Here is a 14278-nt window from a genome sequence, read left to right as displayed (position 1 = left end):
GCTCAAATTTTATTCTCAGTGAGATATGAAAAACAAAACAAATCAAGTCTGAAGTTTCTAGGTTCTGTATTTTTAAAGTTATCCACACTGATTTTCCAATTAGAACTTATAAGGAACTGCAAATTCACCCAACCCACCACCAGCACTCCATCCCCTACATGAACAACTCAAAGATAAGTGAATTAATTTTGTTAAAACTTTCCACAAACAAAATGTTGCCATTTGACTTTTAGCCCACAAGATTTTGTTCCCCAGAAACTTATAGAATCATAGAAATGTAGGACTGGAAGGGACCTTGATAGGTGAAAAAGTGCAGCCCCATGTGCTGAGGCAGGACCAAGTAAACCTAGACCATCCCTGACAGGTGTTTGTCCAACCTGTTCTTAAAATCCCCCGGTGATGGGAATTCCACAACCTACCTTGGAAGCCTATTTCAGAATTTAACAATCCTTATCATTAGGAAATCTTTCCTAACTCTCCTTTGCTGCAGATTAAGCCCATTATTTCTTGTCCTATCTTTCAGTGGACATAGAGAACAATTGGTCACTGTCCTTTTTATAACTGCCATTAACATATTTGAAGACTGTTATCAGGTCCTTCGACAATCTTTTCTCAAGGCTAAACATATCCAGTTTCTTTAATCTTTCTTCAGAGGTCAGGTTTTCCAAACCTTTCATCATTTTTGTCACTCTCCTCTAGACTCTTTCCAATTTGTCCAGATCTTTCCTACATTGTGGCACCCAGAATTGGAGACAGTATTCCAAATGAGGCTTCACCAGTGCTGAGTAGAGCAGGACAATTACCGCCCGTGTCTTACATGTTGCACTCCTGTTAATACACCCCAGAATGATATTAGCCTTTTTTGCAACTGCATCATATGAGCAACTGAAAAATGGACATTAAAATTGAAGTTGGAATTCAGCCTTAACCATAGAGTACTCTATCTGCCCCCACCAGGATACATTGGTTAAATTTATCATTTGAGACAAAGATCCACAGAAAGTGAATAGACAGACACTATTGTACATTCAAATAGCCTTCACTTTGAAAGATTAATACAAACTGCTTTTTTTCTTTAAGTTAAAAAATTATCTCATTTGAACAATTTAAGAGGAAATAAATTCAGTAAAGTGTCACTGAGATTAGTTGGATAGCTTATAAAGTTGGAGCTGCTGAAAATGGTTACAGAGAGTAAAATATGCTGATGTGATGGGGAAGAAATATTACAAGCGAATAGGATACATTTAAGTGAATAGAATAAAATACATTAATATTTACCATGTTAAGAATGATAACTGGGAAACAATGGCACATTTTAAAGATGGATCCTCTTAGAAATATAGTTTTATAAGTGATTGCCCTAAACATATAGAAGGAAGAGATAAAAATTGAAGATGACAGTTAGTGCATAGTCTTTTGAAGGAAGAACCTCCCTTAGGTGAAACTTCCATGTTCTTCACACCACCAGCTGCCTCCAACACCTGTATCTTCACCACCCAGCCCTGAAAACCACGACCCTTACCCTCTGCACTCAACCCCCATCACCATGCAGTATAGCTGTCCTGAAGTGCAGCACTCACTGCACAGCACACCAGACAGGACATACGCAAATCTGTGATTGTACCATTCCCCACTCCACCCCCTTGTTTCTTTTCAATACATAATTTTTTTTTCTTTTCAATAAATGGATTTTTTGGCTTGGAAAACATTCTTTATTATTGCATAAAGTAAAAGACTCCTTAGCCCAGGAAATAAACAGGCACTGCAAGTCTGCTTGTCTGCTAAGCAGACACTGATTCCTAAAGATTGGAACTACTGCACTTCACTCCCGTGCAGGGCACCAGATATCTGGTTTTCAGCCTCAAATTGCTCCCTCAAGGCATCCCTAATCCTTGCAGCCCCGGGCTGGGCCCCTGAAATAGCCCTGCTCTCTAGCTGTGCAAATTCAGCCTCCAGGTGTTCAACATCGGAGGTCCATGCCTGAGTGAAGCTTTCACCCTTCCGTTCACAAATATTATGGAGGAAACAGCATGTGGATATAACCACGGGGATGCTGTTTTCGTCCAAGTCCAGCTTCCCATACAGAGATCACCAGCGGCCCTTTAAATGGCCAAAGGCACACTCCACAGTCATTCGGCACCGGCTCAGCCTGTAGTTGAACTGTTCCTTGCTGCTGTCAAGGCTCCCTGTGTAGGGTTTCATGAGCCACGGCATTAACGGGTAAGCGGGATCTCCAAGGATCACAATGGGCATTTCGACTTCCCCTACCGTGATCTTCCGCTCTGGGAAAAAAGTTCCGGCCTGCATCTTCCTGAACAGCCAAGTGTTCCGAAAGATGCGTGCATCATGCACCTTTCCGGGCCAGCCTGTGTTATTGTCAATGAAACGCCCACGGTGATCCACAAGCGCCTGGAGAACCATAGAGAAATACCCCTTCCGATTAACATACTCGGATCCTAGGTGGAGTAGTGCCAGCATAGGAATGTGGATCCCATCTATCGCCCCTCCTCAGTTAGGGAACCCCATTTGTGCAAAGCCATCCACTATTTCCTGCATGTTACCCAGAGTCACGGTTCTTCTAAGTAGGATGCGATTAATGGCCCTGCAAACTTGTATCAACACGATTCCAACGGTCGACTTTCCCACTCCAAACTGGTTTGCGACCGACCGGTAGCTGTCTGGAGTTGCCAGCTTCCAGATTGCAATAGCCACCTGCTTCTCCACTGGCAGGGCAGCTCTCAATCTCGTGTCTTTGGGCCGCAGGGTGGGGGCAAGCTCTTCACACAGTACCATGAAAGTGGCTTTTCTCATCTGAAAGTTCTGCAGCCACTGCTCGTCATCCCAGACTTCCATGACGATGTGATCCCACCACTCAGTGCTTGTTTCCCGAGCCCCAAAGCGGCGTTCCACAGTGCTGAGCATGTCCGTGAATGCCACAAGCAATTTCATGTCATACGTGTTAAGCGGCTCGATAGCATCGTCGGACTTCTCACTCTCACTGTCACTTTGGATCTTAAGGAATAGTTCGACAGCCAAACGTGACGTGCTGGCGAGATAAGTCAGCATACGCCTCAGCAGTTCGGGCTCCATTTCCCGCAGACAGAGCGCGCTGCACAGAAACCATTGAAAGATGGTGCCAAAGGTGGACGGAAACAAAGGGATTTCTGGGATGCGAAGCAATGCATCACGGGGGGTTGGGACAGGACCCAAAATGCCCAGCACCCACGCCCCCTTCCCACAACCCACAGCGCCAGAATGGGAAGAGGTGCTCTGTGGGATAGCTGCCCATAATGCACCGCTCCCAATGGCGCAGCAAATGCTGCAAATGTGGCCACGACAGTGCACTGGGCAGCTGTCAGTGTGGACAGACTGCAGTGCTTTCCCTACTCAGCTGTACGAAGTCAGGTTTAACTCACAGCGCTGTACAGCTGCAAGTGTAGCCAAGAAACTGAGAGTAACACAAAGAATCCAGCCAGATTAGATTACAGCAGTCAGTGCTCTGTTCACTTCCTAAGTAAATAAGTTCCCCTAAAACAGGGGTGGGGAACCTATGGCCCACGGGCCGGATTTGGCCTGCTGCTTAATTTCATCCGGCTGTGGCAAGTGTTTTGCTGTGGGCTGGAAGCCCCGAACCTAGGCAACCCCCCACAGGGCTGGAGCCACAAGCGCCGGCTTGCCCCACTGCAGGGGGAAGCTAGGGTTGCCAGGCCATTAAAAGTCCAATCGGCTCCGTGCAGCACCCGGAAGCAACCAGCATATCCTTGTGGCCCCTAGGAGCAGGGGCAATCAGGGAAGCTCCTTGCACTGCCCACAGTGCTGGCTCCGCCACTCCCATTGGCTGGGAACCATAGTCAATGGGAGTTGTGGGTGTGGTGCTGCGGGTGTGGGCAGCATGCACAGCGCAGAGCCCCCTGGCCCCTCTGCCTAGGGGCCGGACATGCTGGCTGCTTCCGGGAGCAGCGCAGAGCCAGGGCAGGCATGGAGCCTGCTTTAGCCCCTCTGCACCACTGACCAGGAGCCGCTTGAGGTAAGCGCCGCCCAGCTGGAGCCCACACCCCAAGCCCCAGCTTGGAACCCCCTCCTGCACCTTAACTCCCTTCCAGACCTCACACCCCCAACTGCACTGCAAACCCCGTGGCCCAGCCCAGAGCCTCTTCCTACACCCCAAACCCTTCATCCCCAGCCACACCCCAAAGTCTGCACCCTCAGCTGGAGCCCCCACCCCCACCCCCTCCCGCACCCCAACCTCCTGCTGCAGCCTGAAGCCCCCTCCTCCACTCTGAACCCCTCATTTCTGGCCCCACCCCAGAGCCTAGGGGAAGCCCCAAGCCTCCACACACCCCCTCCATGGGCCTGGAGCCACGAGTCCGGCGTGCCCTGCTGCGGGGGGGAGGGGGAGAGCTGTGTGTGGACCGTGACTGTGGGGGAGGGGCCTTGGGGGAAGGGGCGGAGTGCAGGAGCGCCGCCAGCTTTTCTGCCGCCCTAGGTGGCGGAAGGTCTCGCCCCGAAATGCCGCCCCCCACAGAGGCAGCAGAAGGTCCCGCTGCTGAAATACCACCGCGGTCGCTGCCCCCCAAATTGTAGCACCCTAGGCGACCGCCTAGGTCCACCTAATGGGTTGCACCAGCCCTGGCGGAGTGTGGACAGGGTCTTGGGGTGGAGTGGGGATGGAGCACCCACCCAGAAAAGGAGAAAGTCAGTGCCTGTGGGTCCCACAATAGATTTTGCAACACCAAAGTGATTGTCCACTGACTATTAGCAATTTGGGGTTGCAAGCTTTCAAAATGTTATCACTACCAATCTTTACACTGTCAGAGCAGCTCTCATTTTGGTCAGTGTGTGCTGGAGGGCTGGGGGAAGCTTGGCACACAGCTCTAAGGAATAAGTATCAGAGGGGTAGCCGTGTTAGTCTGAATCTGTAAAAAGCAACAGAGGGTCCTGTGCCACCTTTGAGACTAACAGAAGTATTGGGAGCATAAGCTTTTGTGGGTAAGAACCTCACTTCTTCAGATGCAAGTAATGGAAATCTCCAGAGGCAGGTATAAATCAGTGTGGAGATAACGAGGTTAGTTCAATCAGGGAGGGTGAGGTGCTCTGCTAGCAGTTGAGGTGTGAACACCAAGGGAGGAGAAATTGCTTCTGGATAGCCATTCACAGTCTTTGTTTAATCCTGATCTGATGGTGTCAAATCTGCAAATGAACTGGAGCTCAGCAGTTTCTCTTTGGAGTCTGGTCCTGAAGTTTTTTTGCTGTAAGATGGCTACCTTTACATCTGCTATTGTGTGGCCAGGGAGGTTGAAGTGTTCTCCTACAGGTTTTTGTATATTGCCATTCCTGATATCTGACTTGTGTCCATTTATCCTCTTGCGTAGTGACTGTCCAGTTTGGCCAATGTACATAGCAGAGGGGCATTGCTGGCATATGATGGCATATATAATATTGGTGGACGTGCAGGTGAATGAGCTGGTGATGTTGTAGCTGATCTGGTTAGGTCCTGTGATGGTGTTGCTGGTGTAGATATGTGGGCAGAGTTGGCATCGAGGTTTGTTGCATGGGTTGGTTCCTGAGTTAGAGTTGTTATGGTGCGGTGCGTGGTTGCTGTTGAGAATATGCTTAAGGTTGGCAGGTTGGCACACCACCCTATACCGAAAACCCACCGACCGCTATGCCTACCTTCATGCCTCCAGCTTCCACCCCGGTCACACCACACGATCCATCGTCTACAGCCAAGCACTAAGGTACAATCGCATCTGCTCCAACCCCTCAGACAGAGACCAACACCTACAAGATCTTCACCAAGCATTCTCAAAACTACGATACCCACACAAGGAAATAAAGAAACAAATCAACAGAGCCAGACGTGTACCCAGAAGCCTCCTGCCACAAGACAGGCCCAGAAGAGAAACCAACAGAACTCCACTGGCCATCACCTACAGTCCTCAGCTTAAACCTCTCCAACGCATCATCAGTGATCTACAACCCATCCTGGACAATGTCCCTCACTTTCACAGACCTTGGGAGGCAGACCAGTCCTCGCCCACAGACAACCTGCCAACCTTAAGCATATTCTCACCAGCAACCACGCACCGCACCATAACAACTCTAACTCAGGAACCAACCCATGCAACAAACCTCGATGCCAACTCTGCCCACATATCTACACCAGCAACACCATCACAGGACCTAACCAGATCAGCTACAACATCACCGGCTCATTCACCTGCACGTCCACCAATATTATATATGCCATCATATGCCAGCAATGCCCCTCTGCTATGTACATTGGCCAAACTGGACAGTCACTACGCAAGAGGATAAATGGACAAAAGTCAGATATCAGGAATGGCAATATACAAAAACCTGTAGGAGAACACTTCAACCTCCCTGGCCACACAATAGCAGATGTAAAGGTAGCCATCTTACAGCAAAAAAACTTCAGGACCAGACTCCAAAGAGAAACTGCTGAGCTCCAGTTCATTTGCAAATTTGACACCATCAGATCAGGATTAAACAAAGACTGTGAATGGCTATCCAACTACAGATGCAGTTTCTCCTCCCTTGGTGTTCAGACCTCAACTGCTAGCAGAGCACCTCACCCTCCCTGATTGAACTAACCTCGTTATCTCCACACTGATTTATACCTGCCTCTGGAGATTTCCATTACTTGCATCTGAAGAAGTGAGGTTCTTACCCACGAAAGCTTATGCTCCCAATACTTGTGTTAGTCTCAAAGGTGCCACAGGACCCTCTGTAGCTCTAAGGAATGTGGCCTTCTGCATCCAAAAGCTTTTCAGCCACTGCTAGTGGTTCCAGATTTGCATCATGATCTGGTCCCACTAATTGGTGTTCTTTTCACAAGCCCACAAGCACTGCTCCATCATGTGGAGCTGGTCAGTGAATGTCTGAAGCACCTGGCAACTTCACTCACTGTCTGCGTCATCTACCCCACCTCAGTTGCCTCATTTTCACCACTGCACACACAGCTGCTGAGGTAGTTGAAGTTCTGCAAATACAGAAGAACGAGGCACACTGTCTCTAAAACAGACATAAGAACTCCAGTGAGCTGTTCAGAATCCATGCTTCTGTCAGTGAGATGTCAGAGATACTAAGAACTGGCACTAGGAAGAGCAGATTATGGGATGTAATGGAGGAACTGTGGGAATTTTAAAAAGTGACACATGAAGAAGTGGTTATGAAGTGGAACTCAGGAAATTGTGAGAGCTTGACCCCGAACTCCCACAGTTCCCTCAGAGAGGTTCTGGTATCCCACAATGCCCTACAAAAATATCCCACAAGGTAGCGTGCTGAATGGTGGCACAAAGGATGTTGCCCACAATGCAGAGCATCTTTTGCGGATACAACTTCTCACTGTAATGACGCGCTGCACTGGCAAAGACAGCCGAATGTGCATATGCTCTACTGAAATTGCAATGTTGGCAGATGTAGGCCAGCACAAATGCTTCTAGAAAAATTTCTGGTGTAGAGGGGACCTTAGTAGGACTCTCCAGGCCAGGATATCAAAACCATGTGAAACTTCAAAGGATCTCTACTCAACACAGAGGACAAACAACCCCCAGCTATTTAGATTATTCTGATTAAGCCCAGCATAACAATAATTCGAGTACTTAAACTAATGCAACTTCAAAAGAAAAAAAAAATTGCTCTCTATCTAACCACAACTTGGACCTCCAGATGACCCCTCAGTCCACAGTGGGTCATTTTCCACACATAACCTCAACTCCACCCCCACAGATTTCTGATTTATGTGAAGATGGAAAGTTGCTGCTCTCCCTTAGTTCCCTGTGTCGAAGGACAAAGTGGCGAATCAGAATTTATAAAGGAAATTATCAGGAACGATGTTTCCCCGGGAAGCCCTGACTGTCCAAAATGTCATTACCAGCCCAATATGTAAAATAAACAACCCCAAAACACTTGAGAAGAAATCTTCACAACACACTATATCTCCAACACCACGTCTTCCAATAACCTCCAACACACACAATCTTCAAGTTCACAAGGCATTAGGACTCTGACTGGTATGAGTGAGTCCAGTGCCTTTTAAGCCCACAAATGTGCAGAGACTTGGGGAACAGAGAAAAATCACTTTTGGGAAAGGGAAAACAGACATGGAGCCAAAACGACATTCAGCTATTTCTGTGCCCATTTGACTCTTCTTGGTTTCACCACTGGTCCAGGGCTTTGCAGCTGGGACTGCATTAAAAGGACATTAATTTTAAGACCCATCTAAGGCCTTGGCTGCACTACAAAGTTTTGTTGGCAAAAGTTCTGCTGCTTTAATTAAAACAGCTGTTGCATGTCCACAGTAGCTCCTTGTGTGGGCAGAGTGCATCCACACTAACAGCTCTTGCATCGACAGAGAGCAGTGCACTGTCATAGCTATCCCACTGTGCAACTGGCCACAGAGTGCTTTGGGAAGGATTTGCAAAGCCTCCTGGGACAGGTACAGCATCACATGATGTAGGTTTTTCAATCCCATTGTTTGTCAGCCACTTTTCCAACTGAAGTGTTTGGGGCAGTGGTGGGCAAACTGTGGCCCGCATGTGGCCCATCAGGGTAATCTGCTGGAGGGCCACGAGAAATTTTGCTGACATTGACCATCCACAGGCATGGCCCCCTGCAGCTTCCAGTGGCTGCGGTTCGCTGTTTCTAGTCACTGGGAGCTGCGGGAAGTGGCAGCCAGCACGTCCCTGTGGCCTGCTACTTTCCACAGCTTCCATTGGCCAGGAACGGCGGACTGCGCCCCCTGGGGATTGCAGGGGGCTGTGCCTGCAGACGGTCAATGTCAGCAAAATGTCTCACAGCCCGCCATCAGATTACCCTGATGGGCCGCATGTGGCCCACGGGCTACAGGTTGCCCACCACTAGTTTGGGGTGAGGGAGAGGAAAGTGGTGTGTCTGGGGCAGGGGAGACAGCAGGCTGACTGACCTATCCTGAGGCAGGGGGACACCCCCTCACATTAGCCCCCGGCTCTGCTCAGCACAGCCTGCTCTGCCTGCCTGCCTATGGTTCTGTGATTCCCTCAGAGTTCTCCCACAGCCTCCTCAGATGGGAGCGGCATCCTGAGCAGCTCTGTGAGCTCTCCATGCTGAGGAATGGCAAAACAGCGCAGCAGCCCCACCCGTCTGCCTGCAGCTGTGTTCCTAGTGCAGGGCAGAACAGGAGCATTCCACGTTAATGATTTGCAATTTGTTCCCCACGGGGAGCAGCAGCTCAGCTGTCAGATACTTCCTGGAGCTTTGAAAGGGGAGGGACGTGTGCCTGCAGGGCCACAGAGATCATAACAGTGAGCAGAGCAGTCTGCAAGCATTGTGGGATACTGGTGAAAGCCAGTTATGTTGACAAAACAAACAGCACTGTCTGCATTGACACTTTTTTCGCTTTAACTTTGCCTCAAAAAGCTTTATGTCTCTTGTTGAGGTGGTTTTATTTTGTAGGCAAAACAGCAGAGTTTTGCTGCCAAAAGTATCTTTGTAATATGTACACCTCCCCTGTTTTGTTGGCAAAAGGCCGCTTTTGCCAGCAAACTTTGTAGTGTAGATGAGACCTTAGACAAACAGAAAATAAACACACTAAATAGGGGAAAAAATGGAGTTTGCTTGTGGAAATATATTGGAACTCCTGGCGTTCTGTCTTTGTAAACATCTGTCCTGTTCTGAAAATGATTTTCCGAGAAACCTCTAGAGGCTGGGCCCCACTTCTGAGCAAGTCGTTTCATCCTCTGCTGAATTTTGGCAGGTAAAGAGAGTTTTCTGGGGAAAAGGCAGCTAGCTATTGGTGAGGTCTCTAACTTCTGGTGGCTGCTGAGCAAGGACTCAAGGAACTACGGGAGTAGAAGTAGTTGGGGGAGAATGATACCACATCAACTACTGGTGGGGCCAATGGCTCTGAAAAACTTCTTTCCCTTGATGATCCACTGGTTACTGAGTCAATAAATAATTCTGCTTCTGTTCTTCTGCCCCTCTGAAACTGAAAGGGACTCCTAATTCTGGAGTACTTTCTGTCCTCTCTGAAAATGTCCATTTCAAGATTTCAACTTGAGAAAGTCATTTTTTTCCCTTTCCACTTAAAAAAAAATTTTTTTTTGTTTTTAACTTGTCAGAATGTTATAATATAAACAGAGATTCCCATTTACCCACAGAAAAGATACCGCTTAGGCTGTGGCAGGGCAAGCTTTCCCAAGCTGCCTCACCAATAAGGCTCAATCCTGACGAGAAGGATGTAAAGGTAGCTCTGTCTCCATACCCATTCAGTAAAGACAGCCAACCTGGCTACCAATTAATGGTAAATATGGTGATATTTTTGTGACAATGGTAGTTTTGCTTGGTCAACTTAGTTGTATTGAAGGATTTTTTTTCCAAAGTCAAAACTTTCTATTTTTAAAATTTTCCCTTTCTGAACTGACACATTTTGATTTTGAAATTGAAAGATTTAATTAACAAAATTACCCATTTTGTAAACAAGAAAAATTCTATCTAAAAAATCCAACAAAAACTTAGAAAATGAAAATATGGTCTATTTCAAAAACAAACAGAATGTGTTTGAAATTTGTAAAATTCCCAGGAATTTTTTTCAAGTGTTCAACGAGTTCTCCTTCTGACATTGAACTAGAAGCTTTATTAAAATGAGGAAAACTGTACTTACCCTAAAGCTACTTTATCCGCTTCTCTGTCAAGCTTTTTCATATAACCTTCAGCTCACTCCTGCCTGGCTTTCTGCTACATAAGGAATAGTTCACATAGCCTCACACAACTTAAGACTCATGTTGAACTGTAAATATGGGTCATAAGTGGTTATATGGTCTGTGTTGGCCTTCTGCACTGGAGCGAATGTATTATCTGTTAACTATGGACATTTTGGAAATAAGTAAGCATTTCTGTTGAAATATATATGCTGTGTTTAAATGTTACTCAAGGTTAAAGGAGCAAGACATAACTCAAGTGAGGAGAGATGAACTAATTAAAGTTACTAGCTTAAGCTACTAGTTAAACATAGTATCAGGGGGTAGCCGTGTTAGTCTGTATCTACAAAAACAACAAGGAGTCTGGTGGCACCTTAAAGACTAACAGACTTATTTGGGCATAAGCTTTCGTGGGTAAAAACCTCACTTCTTGCATCCAAAGAAGTGAGGTTTTTACCCATGAAAGCTTATGCCCAAATAAATCTGTGAGTCTTTAAGGTGCCACCAGACTCCTTGTTGTTTTTGTAATTAAACATAATAATGCATATGCATTTATATGTACAGTATTGCAGTAATGATGCTATTATTAAAGTTGACTGGCCACCTTAATTTTAACGTCCCATTTTCAATTACTTTAAACTTTCTCAGAAATTACCCTGTGAAATAGAATTCTTTGTGCTTTGCCATTTTTGTAACAAGCTTAAGTGCAAACTTTTACAAATGTGCTTTTTGGAATGATTATATTTTAAAATAACTAAAAAAGTTGTGTGTGAGGGGGATAAATAGATGTTTGTGTATATATTATATACACAGTATGAATATATACATCTACTAATTTTTTGTCATATATAAAATACTTGTATGAATATTTTAAAGTATGATAATTCCATAAATCATATTTGTGAGAATTTGAGTTTAAGATCATTCTAAAAATTGCATGTGAAAATATATTGAATGTGTATATATGTAGCCAAATATATCTCAATATATATGAGTTATCAACTTTTACTCATGAATTACACGGCTCAGTATCCCTTACCTGTAATAAATCTCTTTAATTATTTGACATTTCTCTTGCACACCAGTGTATACATTATTAAAGCTAATGGTTTAACAAGCTTGAATAATGATATAGCAGAATTTTTAGTGCATCATTGGTTAAAGATGTTATGGGAGATATAGTAAGTTTTAGCTACAGGTATAAAATGAACTGGAATAAAACCAACAAATGCTTGAAATACAACAAAAAGGGGAGAACATTAATCATTAAATGAAATCTTAATCTGCAATCAGTGCTTTCTTCTGAAATTTTTGTCTCACAAAAAAGAAACATGCTGTGTGCTTGCACTTGGGTTTGGGGAAATACAGATGAGATGATCGCCTCATATTCCAAACTTCAGGTAATATGGGGGATTTCCTTATTGGCAGTGAAGTTTTTTGGTCTGATTGACTTGCTTTTCTTCTTTCCCCGCTGTTCATGAGATTTATGCTGGAAAAATTGTCAAAAAAATACTAATGATAAGCTCATGAAAATAGTGTGCAGTAAAGAGAGCCAAGAGAGAGGTGGTGTGTGAGATAATATCTTTTACTGGACCAACTTTTGTTAGTGAGAGACACATGCTTTCAAGCTTACTTAGATCTCAAAAGCTTGTCTCTCTTGCCAAAAGAAGTTTGTGCAATAAAGAATATTACCTCACCCGCCTAGTCTCTTTAATATCCTGGGCCTGTGTGTAGTAAAGAAACAAATAGATATGGCTTGTAATATAATTGGTATTAGGTTTTTTTTTTTTTAATGTAATTTCTGGAAGAAGGTTATTATTCTGTTGTTCCCCATTGTATTTACTGTATGAATGATGCACTCTCTTCTATTTTACATTTCCAATATTGGTTAGTGGACATTATTTGTTTTAAGGCTCTGGGAGTCAAGAGAATTTTGAGAGCAGGCACATTTTATAAACAGCTGGACTTGAGTGATAGGAAAATCTAAGAACAAGAAGTGGGTTTGCCAACGTCCCCGCTGGGAAGTGTATGGCGTGCTGAGTCATTTTACCTCCACAGAGCAGATGCAGGCAAAATGAGAGAGAGAGAGACAGAGAGAGACAGACACACAAGTCAAGTGCCTCCTGTAAAGAAACTTTTTAAAGATCTTTAGTTTTTTTCTTTATGGATGAAATCCTGTCCTCTTTATTTCAATCCTGTAGTCCTACTGAAGTTAAATATCAAAGGAATAGCCGTGTTACTCTGGATCTGTAAAAGCAGCAAAGAGTCCTGTGGCACCTTATAGACTAACAGACGTATAGGACCATGAGCTTTCGTGGGTCAATACCCACTTCTCCGGATGCATGTAGTGGACTGAAGTTAAAGACGTTTTTAAAAACCTAAATAATGATGAATCAGGACAATGTTGACTGGTAAAAATTATTTCAGTTTTGTGTTTTCTTTACTTTGTTTGCTATTAAAATATTTGAAAGTTTCCAAATACTTTTGGTCAAGCTAAGTATATGGTATGCATAAATAATATGATCATAAATGCTTTTAGATTAGCCTTGCCGATTCATGTTTGGTGTGCTTTAGCAATATGGATAGCTAGGTAATGCTCCTGTTTCCCATTCTCACTGGTAGGTAGGTGCTAGATATTATAGCAAAATGATTCACCTGAACATGTATTTTAAAAGAGAAAATTTACAGTAAAAGGAAGCAGTAGGGCAACATTCTGGAATCTTTTAAGTAGCCATTTCTAACTTGCGTGAAATTTCTTAAGAGTTAAAGAGTTGTTATTTGTAGCATGAAGCAGAGACAGAAGCAATTAGTGGTGGCATGGGGATCTTTAGTTGGTCTTGCACAGCCAGGATCCTTCTGCCCTATGGTGTGACCATGGCAGAGGGCCAGGATAGGTAGGCAAGACATAGGTAGCTGATGGGGAAGTGCAAGCTGTCAGACGATTCAGTTAGCAGTCGTGATAGTCTCTCTCTGCTTTGGAGCTGCTCTAATTTAGCAAGAGCAGGCACTAGTAAAGGAAGCAGGTGTTGGATGGTAACCTCTAGCTTCCTAGAGAATGATACAGGGAGTTTCCACTGCTGTCCTACAGTGGTTGACCTACACCTGGAAATGTAGGTGGTAGAGGTGCCTTTTGGGCACTTAAATAACAATAATAATAGAGGTGGCTGCAATGGCAGTCAATGCAGACAGCTGTTCTGCTGTATCAGTGCTCCATTGGCACCAATGGTTCTGCTATTACAAACTCCTGTGTCTCAGAACCCCAAGAATAACTCATTCCTGGAGCCAACTCAAAGGGAAAAAACTCAACAATACCTTCTTGCTTCAGTGTTGTCCACTTAGAGGTTTTTGAGCCATCTTTCTGGCTGGGCCACTGAATCAGGCTCACTCCGCCAGGCTTATGCTGGAAGTTTGCTGCATTCCTCATAGGGTCATGGAAGGAGATCTCCAGAATGGGAGAGCCTCCTAGGACTTCAGGAATCACACCAACCATTTCCTGCTCAGGATACTCACTCACTCACAGCTGCCTGCAGTTTACTCCCTTTGAAAGGCCTTCTCCCTATCATAAATGATTCCCATTA

At 45.0% G+C, this 14278-nt stretch overlaps 1 long non-coding RNA gene across 1 annotated transcript in view; it reads right to left on the bottom strand.

Moving 5' to 3' along the window:
- LOC117879216 overlaps nt 1-14278 on the bottom strand; it is a 55470-nt gene that overhangs the window by 17318 nt on the left and 23874 nt on the right. The window contains exon 4 of the long non-coding RNA XR_004646200.1: nt 1279-1360. This is a non-coding gene — a long non-coding RNA (uncharacterized LOC117879216). The remainder of the gene's footprint in view (nt 1-1278; nt 1361-14278) is intronic.

This window comes from Trachemys scripta, chromosome 6, assembly GCF_013100865.1.
Source record: "Trachemys scripta elegans isolate TJP31775 chromosome 6, CAS_Tse_1.0, whole genome shotgun sequence".
NCBI lineage: Eukaryota > Metazoa > Chordata > Testudines > Emydidae > Trachemys > Trachemys scripta.
Note: the sequence above shows the minus strand (reverse complement) of the source record. Positions and strands in the feature narration are given on the sequence as shown.